This window comes from Pinus tabuliformis, chromosome 1_2 (genome assembly GCF_031772625.1).
Source record: "Pinus tabuliformis cultivar Carrire ecotype Pingquan chromosome 1_2, CPIR1, whole genome shotgun sequence".
NCBI classification, from domain to species: Eukaryota; Viridiplantae; Streptophyta; class Pinopsida; order Pinales; family Pinaceae; genus Pinus; species Pinus tabuliformis.
The window spans coordinates 1178312488-1178322390 of NC_142298.1; positions in this window are offsets into that span (position 1 = coordinate 1178312488).

A 9903-nucleotide genomic window follows, 5' to 3' on the forward strand; every position below is an offset into this window, starting at 1 on the left:
TCACAAGCATGTCAAAGATTTGGTCTCATCACAACGGACTGAGTTTCAGTGATGTCTTGCAAGGCTTTCTCAATCCATTTTGTCTCACATGAGTACATGTGCATTCTAATGTTGAGTCATGTCAGGTGTAATTCAAGTGTCAATGGTTGGATGTAATACTCATAGAGTAGGTGAAGCGTCATGAGGGTATTTGAACTGTCACAAAGGGGAATGTTAAGGGTCACCCCACTCTTTTCTATAAATAGTCCCTCATAACTCATTGTATAGGTTCTTGATCAGCTAAGCTTCTAATAAAATTATCTTGGAAAGAGCTTGGATAGTATTGTAACACGCCTTGGCTTCTCCACTGCTGGTGGGCTCCAGTATTGTAGCAATAATGCTACAACTCCTGGGGCTTCCTGTCTCTCATTTTATCAACCCGTAGTTCGTACAAACTTGGAAGCGACGGTGCTGTATGCACAAGTACTAGCTCTTGTCACAGCTGTCACTTGGTCAGCTGGCACAAGTCCTGCTAGGCTCAAGCCAACTTCTATAGGCTCACAGAAGAAGCTTTATCAATGATGGACGAAAGCTAACTCAAAGGAGACTAGTCTAGTTGCAGAAGGAAACTGAAAACCAATAAAGCATGGAAACCCTAGGAAACCCTAATTTGACTAACTAGGCCCTAACTATGCAAAACTATGAATGGAATAGCTACCAATAATGCTATTACTTGCAGTGAAGTGAAATACATGTATCTAAGCTATCTGCAATTGAAAAGACATGTTTTTGTATTTTGTCATTAAGTGGTTGGGTTTATTGTGATGGTGCTCTTGATTAGGGTTTGACTGTGCAGGAGCAGTTGGAATGGAAGGAAAGCGTGGACAAGGTCAAAATGGCTATGGGAGGTCCCAATAGATCCTTAGCATCAGTCCACAGAGGTTCCTCACGTTCAGAGGCTCAGCAACCGAGTGAGTGGCCTCCTACAGGATGTCTGCAGGGGATTCTACAGGAAACTCAGGGGTTTCTACAGGAAGGCTGTGCAATTCTACAGGATGGTTGGCCGTGGAGGTTTTGGGAGATGATGAAGTGTTGGATGGTGTGGGAGGATAAGTGAGATGGAGATGGACCTGGTGATGGCTCAGGAGCAGGAAAATCAGATGGAGGAAGAGTGCACACAATGGGTTGTTGGTTGGAAGGATGGGATCAACGAAAGTTGAAGGAGATGGAGCTATGTGGGAAATGAGAGAGTTGGAGGGTAAATGAGTGAGACAGAGGTTAAATAGGACTTGAGGAGATATCAAGAAGAAGAAGAAGAAAATGGGTTGAGAAGGAGCAGCGTAAATGAAACAAATGACTTATGCATCAAGACGAGAAATTCATTAACCTATGATAACTGTGCCATGAAACCTATGAACAGAAATGGAAAACAAGAAATGAAACCTATGCGTGGAAGTGAAATATGGTTCGATGTCAAAAATGCATGAATGGATCTTCAATGAAAACGTTTATGTTGCAGCTTGCATGGAGATGAGAAGAACTGTGTTTCTTTTTGGTGGTTGGTCATGCACCCCGATCCCTAACAGAGATGGCAGTGGCCCTTACAACCTTTTTGCTGGAGATCCAAGAGATTATATCTATCCTCCTATCAAACTTAAGCAACTGAAAGCAAATCACCATAAACTAGCCCTATCTATGCTCATGAAAACGACTAAATTAACAAACTGTAAATTCGAATTGCATGTGAAAATAAACAAACTCAAAGTGCTGGAATGAAATGCAAACACATTACAACACTGAGGAGATCTATTGCTCTCAGGTTGGGCCCTAACCTGAGAGCTATAGCTCCTTAAAAAAACTCAGAACTAGATCAAAATCTGCCTTCTTTATTCATAATCTGATGTCATGCCAAATTGGCTTACAAAAAGGAACCAAAAACTAAGTTGTGCTCCAAAATTACAATAGTAATGCGAAAGTTTCAACAACCTATCCAAGGCTACGGCCTCTATACTTATACAAAAACAATGATCCAACAAGTGTCCTTGATTTTAGGAGCTCAGCTGTCCAACTGGAGTTTAAACTGCTGATCCTGTAGGACAGTCATAATTGTTGTTCCTGTAGAACAGTTATAACTGTTGTTCCTGTAGAACAGCTGGCTGCTTCTAAGCTCGGAGGGGAGATGGATTGGAGCTCGGAGTTCTTGGTGGGAATCACGAGGAATGTCCCCAAGACCGTGGACATCCTCTCCTAAAAACCAGCAGTGCCACCTCATTGTCTCCTTGTCTCCTTTTTCGTTGTCTTTTTCTCCCTTTTAATGCCAAAAACCTGAAAGTATCATGCATTAGTCACGTAGATAAAATGTCTACCCTTCTTCCTACAAACAACACGAATAAACTAAGAAATGCATGCATAAGCAGTAAAAAGTGAATGGTTTGAGCAAAGCAAGTAGGCCAAGTGAGCCCAAATTATACCAAAAATTGGGGCTCATCATCACCCCCCAGCTAAACTATTTGCTCATCCTTGAGCAACTTTGCCCTGGCTCCTCGTCTTTGGCCGAGAACTAGAGCCCGGAGCACACTTTTCCTCCCCTGATTTTGGTGGTTCTGCCTTTTCTCTGCGAGGGTGGTGCTTCTTCCTTTCCCGTTTTTGGCGGCCCTGCCTTGGCTGCCCCTGGTGGTGACGAAGGTGATGCTTCCTTCCCCTTCCCTATTTCCTTGAGCCGGGCTTCGGAAGGCGACTGGCCTATTTTTCGTGTCCAGGAAGTTATTTTTGGGCTCCCCTTTTCGGGATGGCTGATGTTTTAGAGGGGGTTCTTGCACTGGGTGAAGTAGGGACGTCCCCTGAAGTGGTTTGGCTACTGGGTGGAGGCTGTGGCTTGCCCGTGGTCATCCTCTTGCTTCTCCTGTCTTCAGATGGTAGAGGGGTCTCCCTCTCCCTTTTCTCCTTTGGTTTTGGAGGTGTACTGAGGGCAGCCAGTGCCGCTGCTGCCTCATTTTCGAGGATGCCAGGCTTCTCTTTCTTGCATTTTGCTCTCTCAGAGCTCCTTGTATAGGGCCCCTCCTTTTCAGATTTCGGGTCCTGTGGAAGACCTGCTTTGCCCACTTCCGGGCCTCCGGTAGAAGATTCTTTCTTTCCCGCCGTTGGGCTTCCTGAAGAAGGCCCTCTCTCTGCCTTCGGACTCTCTGTAGGAGGCTGTTTCTCAATGCCTTTCGGGCCTCTTGTAGAAGCCCCTTTTTCCAATTTCGGGCTTCCTGCAGAAGCCCTTGTCTCTATCTTCGGTTTCCTGTAGAAGCCTATGTCTTTGTTTTCGGGCTTCCTGTAGAAGCCTGTTTTTCAAGGATTTTTGGGCTTCCTGTAGAAGCCTTGGTCTTTGCTTTTGGGCTTCCTGTAGAAGCCTGCTCCTCACTGATATTCGGGCTTCCTGTAGAAGCCTTTGTCTTTGTTTTCGGCTTCCTGTAGAAGCCTGTTTTTCAATGATTTTTGGGCTTCCTGTAGAAGCCTGAGTTTGTGTTTTCGGGCTTCCTGTAGAAGCCTGTTTTTGCTTCCCTGTAGACACAGTGTCTCCACTTCCGCTTGCTTGCCTGCTTGAGTTTTTCTTTTTGCTTTGGGTGCAGGTGCTGTGGAGGTACTTGGGCTGACGTGGACCACCTCAGCTTTGTCCATTCTGCTCTTCATCCTCTTTTCCCTTGCTGACAGAATAGGTGTGCCACCTTTTTCTTCGTCCTTCTTTTCCTCATGCTTCTTCCTCTGTTCTTTCCTCTGTGCTGTTGTCGGGGTTTCTTGGCCCTCTTCCGTCTGTTCCTCGGCCACTGCCTCTGTTCCTCATTGCTGGAGGAACCCGTTTCTTCGATCAACATTTTAATGTCCCCATCTTTGGTCAAATTGCGGAAGGATTCCCATGAGAGGGGGGCCTCATATGAGTGCAATGCATCTTCCACAAGCAGCTTTATTAACCCATGGTGGGCTATCTGATCAGGTATGCCCTCTCTTAGCTTTGTAGCACACTCCATTAGGGACTGCAGGAGATAATAAGGGATGCTCAGTTTTTGCTCTACAGGAAGGTCAATTCGGTGCCTCAACTCAGTGAGTAACCGAAAGTGATATGCATACACGATGTTGAACCGGCCTTCACAAGTAATATATTTCATGATTTGCAAACTGACTTCATTCCAAGGTGGTGATAGACTCGTTCTTCTCACCCCCTTTTTTATCCTCCGAGAATTCTTCCTCAGGTGGAAAGAATTCTTTCTTTGCTTGCTGGCTCTGCTTTCGTTCTTCCTTGTCCCACGGCAAACCCATAGGGAGTTCTGTAATCCGACTGATGTACTGTGGGGTAATCTTGAGGCTTAGGCCCCTGAAGGTTACTGTAGCCAGTGTCTTAGATTTTGGCCTTAAAGCCTGCAGAAATTCTTCAGCTACTTCATCATCGTAACCCTGCAGCTTATCACAAAAAGGCATCCATTGTGCTCTGGTGAAGATTTCTACCACTGCCGGGTTTCTCCTTAGTGTAGTTGAATCAGTGGGCTCTCGCCTGATAAACCCTCCCGGCATGATGAACACGGTGGTTTTGACCAAAGGTGGCAAATGCAAAGGAAATTCGGTCTTATAGACAGAGCATGCAATGAATTCACAAAACAAAGTCTAATTATACTGCTATCCTGTAGAAGCGATAGTATAGTCACAGAAATCCAATATTTTTATGACCAGACTGTGAATAATGACCTTGCCACCTTCGAAAGCCAATTGCTGAAGGATTTTTAGGGTTACCTTTTTTCTGCCACCTTTCCTTACGTGAGGAATTCACCTTCCTGTAGAACTGCGTTCCTGTAGAGACTGCTTCCTGTAGGACTGCGTTCCTGTAGAAACTGTTCCTGTAGGAGCAGTGCGCAAACTTCGGGGAGGACTGTAGTTGGCCAGCGGTCGAGATGTGTTTCACCGTGTGCTGGTAGCCGAAAGCTTGGCGTATCAACGTGCCGAGGAAATCAGAAGAGCCACTCGAGTTTTGAAGTGGAGGTTGATGAATACATGCGCATAATCTAGCCGATTAGATTTTGAATCGGCGCAGCTCGTGGCGCGGGGGTGAGCTGTCCCCGCCGGACCGTTGGGCGACGTCACCCATCATTCGCCTGCATATTCACTCGCTGCCGCATTCATTCCTACAGATCTGCCGCCGCCCTTTTCGGTTAAACTCATTTCTCGGTTGACGGGACTATCTTCACGTGCGTGTTGCGTGTTTTCTTTGTCGTGGCTGCCACCCGATCATCCGACTATACCATAACTAGCCGACGTGGCCAGTCAACTGCCTTACGGCCGCTCAACCATTCATTTCTACGCCATGCAAACAAATCAAAGTAATACTCATGCGATTTGGTGGAAGGAAGGGTTGAGACACTTACCTGCGCGCGGCTGCACACGATTTTCAGTTTTTGGACGACGGATCTACCTGCTGCACGCGGCTTACACAGACCCGGAAGCTCGTGGTTACAGGCTGCCAACGCTGGAGTGGATGGTTTTGCTTGCATGCGCCCGCGTTTCATCTCGGATGGCGGTGCTGTGGATGGTATCCACTCGAGCAGGTTGAACTGTTACAGGATCCCCGCGAGGGGTCTCGTAACAGTCCTTTCTCCTTGGGTGCATGCTGCACGATGGCGGTTCTGGCTTCTCGATCATGATCCCGGAGCTCTTGATGCATGTGGTATGAGATCCCATCATTTGTTACCTTTGGAAATGGCTTTCCCGCGAGAACTCATCGATTTTCTTTGTTTGTGCAGGGACTTGGCCGCATGTCGACACGGGTGGTGGAGCATGGTAACAGCAACGTGCAAGGATGCTAACAGAGGCTTGCATGCATCCAAACCAATCCATGGTCGTGAAATCTCTTTTTAAGATGAATTCTGGCCATCCAAAACTCCTACAAGAAGTTTCCTGTAGACACAGAGCTTCCTGTAGAAAGTTTGCACTTTCCTGTAGAGAATCCGCGCCTTCCTGTAGAAAGACTGCGCCTTCCTGTAGACAACTGTGCCTTCCTGTAGAAAGACAGCAGCTTCCTGTAGAAGATTCAAACCATGATAAAATTGCACATACCTTGAAAAACATGGGTGCCCTTGGAGGAGGTACTGATGAGGTTCCTTGACAGCATGATAAGGACCCTTAGCTGTGAGTTGAAGGGCTTCTTCTTCTCCATAGAGCATCTGCAACCTGCAATTTTTACCATATTTTGCTTATTGTGTTTTTTTCCTTTTTTTCTTTTTTTTTTTTTTTTTTTTAGAAATATAACACGGGCGCCCCAAAGAGGTTTTCACCCTTGCTACTTGCCCTGAGCGCCTCAGAGAGGTTTTCACTCAGGGATCTTTTTCAAACTTCCTTCTTTTTTTTTAAAGACAATAGGGCCGCCTCAATGAGGTTTTCACCCCTATTGCTTGCCTTGGGCACCTCAGAGAGGTTTTCACCCAAGGATATTTATTATTTTCTCTTTTTTTTTTTTTTTTTTTTTTTTTGAAAATCTTCAGGGTATGCCCAAAGTAGAGGCAGAACCCTTCTCTATGACCAATACAGATTTCTCCATAGTCTTGATAAACTCTTGTTTTGAGAGAGGTCTCCTGTAGATCTTCAATCGATGCCCATTAACAAGCATGGGAATGGCTTCCTCATCAATGGTTCGAATGAGGACAGATCCATTGTCATGGAATTTCTCCACTGCATATGGTCCCAGCCATCTGGTTCTCAACTTCCCCTTGAAATCTTTGTATCTGGAATCATACAGCAAAGCCCAATCTCCGGCTGAAATTGCTTTTCATGGAGATGTTGGTCATGCCACACCTTCCTCTGAAGTTGAACCACTTCTGAGTGAAGGAGGGCCTGCATGCGGTGCTCATCTAGTCCATTCAGCTGCAATAACCTTTCTTGTTGTGCATGGCTGAGATCTAGTCCAGCTGAGCTGCCATCCTCAAGGTGTTGTATTCAAACTCAATGGACAGCAAAGCTTTCTTCCCATAGACCAGCTCATATGGTGTGAAACCGGTGGTGGTCTTCCAAGTGGTGTTGTAGGCCCATGTGGCCTCAACCAGGCGATCTGCCCAATCTTTTCTGCTGCTGCTCACCACTTTGGTCAAGATCCCTTCTAATGCTCTATTGGTGACTTCCACCTGCCCATTTGCTTGAGGATGATAGGGAGTGGAAGTCCTATGCTTGATCTTGTGATGAGCCAGTAAGTCTTCAACCAAGTTGGATGTGAACTGGCTCCCTTGATCGGTCACCAGCTCTCTTGGGTAGCCAAACTTGTAGAAGATGTTCTCTCTTAAGAAATCGACCACCTTCTCTTCTGTTGCTGCTTTGATTGCTTTAGTCTCTGCCCACTTTGTCAAGTAGTCAGTACACACAATGATGTAGGATCTCTGCCTTGAAGAGGGATTGATTGGACCCACAAAGTCCATGCCCCACTTCTCAAATGGCTCAAGAGTCACTTGAGGTTGGAGAGGCATCTCATCCCTTTGAGTCGGTTTCCCCATTCTTTGGCATTGGTCACACTGACTGACATATCTTTTGACATCTTGATGAAGTGTGGGCCAATAGTAGCCTGCCTGCAGGATCTTGAAGGCAGTTCTCTTTGCTGCAAAATGCCCTCCACAAGGCCCATCATGACAAGTGAGGAGGATATCAAAGACTTCCTCCTCCCTTACACAACGCCTTAAGATCTGATCGGGGCCAAGCTTGAACAGGTTGCCCCCGATCCAAGTGAATGAGGCACTTTTTCTGATGATTCTGCTCTTCTCTCTGGAAGATAGGTGTGGAGGGAACTGTGCTGAAACAAGATAGTTTGCTATATCAGCAAACCATGGAGAGAGTACTGAAATAGCAAACAGATGTTCATCAGGCATCTGATCGTCCACTGTTCCATCCTCATCTGCAGACAAATCCAATCTAGATAAAAAGTCAGCAACAACATTTTCTCTACCTGGTTTATCAACAATGGTTAGATCAAACTGCTGCAATAAAAGTAACCATCTAATAATACGAGCATTCACATCTGGTTTATTCATCAAATATCTAATAGCAGCATGGTCAGTATGTACAAATGTTTGATATCCAGTGATATAATGACGGAACTTGTTTAGTGTATGGACTACAGCTAAGAACTCTTTCTAGGTTACAGTGTAATTCAGTTCAGCTTTGGTCAAGTTCTTGCTAACAAAGTAAATGGCATATGGAAGTTTTTGCTCAATTTGTCCTAAAGCTGCACCTATGGCTTTGTTCGAGGCATCAGTGTGGATGTGGAAAGGTAGGGCCCAGTTTGGACCTCTCAAGATTGGTGTTGACACCAACTTGTCCTTTAACTCATTCAAACTCTTCTGACAATCGTCAGTCCACTTAAACTCCACATCTTTTGCCAATAGGCCAAACAACGGTGAGGCTAACTTGCTGAAGTCCTTAATGAATCTCCTGTAGTACCCCGCTAATCCCAAGAAACTCCTAACATCCCTTACCTTTTGTGGAGGTGGAACCTTCTTGATTAGAGCAATTTTGTTGGGATCCACCTGTAACCCTTGGCAAGAGATGGTATGGCCTAGCACGGTCCCTTCAGTCATCAGGAATTCACATTTTTCAGGACTGAGGGACAGGTTCATCTCAATGCATTTGGCTAGGACTTTTCCCAGATTGGCCAATGCATCCTGGAAGTTGGCCCATAAGGAGTAAAGTCATCCATATAGATTTCCACTGCATCATGGACCAGCTCCGAGAAGATGCTTAAGACAGCTCTCTGGAAAGTAGCAGGAGCATTGCATAGCCCAAAGGGAAGGACTCGATAGGCAAAGGTACCCCAAGGACAAGTGAAGGTGGTCTTATCTTGGTCTTCCGGGCTGATTTGGATTTGATTGTACCCGCTAAACCCATCCAGGAAAGAGAAGAACTTCTTTCCTGCCAGTCCATCCAACACTTGATCTATGAAAGGTAGAGGGAAATGGTCCTTCTTGGTAGCTTTGTTCAGTTCTCGGTAGTCCACACAGATTCTCCATTTCCCATTTTTCTTGGGAACCAACACTAGAGGGGACACCCATTCACTATCTGAGATGGGGTAGATGAATCCGGCATCCAACAGCTTTTGCAATTCTTCCTTGACAATGTCTTTAAGTGCTGGATTCATTCTCCTCTGAGGTTGCCTAACCGGTTTACAATCCTCTTTGATGTATATATGATGGGTACAGACCGAGGGATGGACTCCTTTCATTTCCTTATAGCTCCAAGCAAAAGCATCTAGGTGGTTGGCCAACAGACTACACAGCTCCTTTTCCTGGGAAGGAGATAGGGAGGAGCTGATTTTCAATGCTCTCTCAGGCCGAACTCCACATTCTTAACTCTGGGAGTGACAGGGTTGGTTGTACAAAGATCCACTAAGGTGCTAGCTTGGGCATCCTCCACCAATTTTTCTAAAGGTAGTGCACTGGTAGGTGGGTTTTGGATCAAGTTCTCGATCAAGTCATCCTCGGTTGGGGGGTTTCTTCTAGTGGTATCTAGGGTACACAGAGGTGCTGAATACACCTCGTCTTCTTCTCCTTCCTCCAACCAGAGTGGTAAATCATGCTCTAAAGAAGGTTGGGCAGGAGGGTATAGGACTAGCTGCTTGGACATGGGACCATTTTTGATGGTCATGTTTCCTGCCCGACAACTTATGTAAGCATCTGCAGTAGCTAACCAAGGCCTTCCCAAGATGAGCAGATATCCAGTAAGCTTGGCCTTTGGTTGCAGAACCAGGAAGTCTACAGGGTATTCCCAAGAATCAATGGAGACCATGACATCCTCCACAATTCCTTCGGGAGTCACGGTGGAGCGATCTGCTAATTGCAGTACTGTCGAGGTCTTCCTCAAGGAACCCTGGAGATTGAGTTTAAGCATGGTATCCCTGGTCATCACATTGATGGCTGCCCC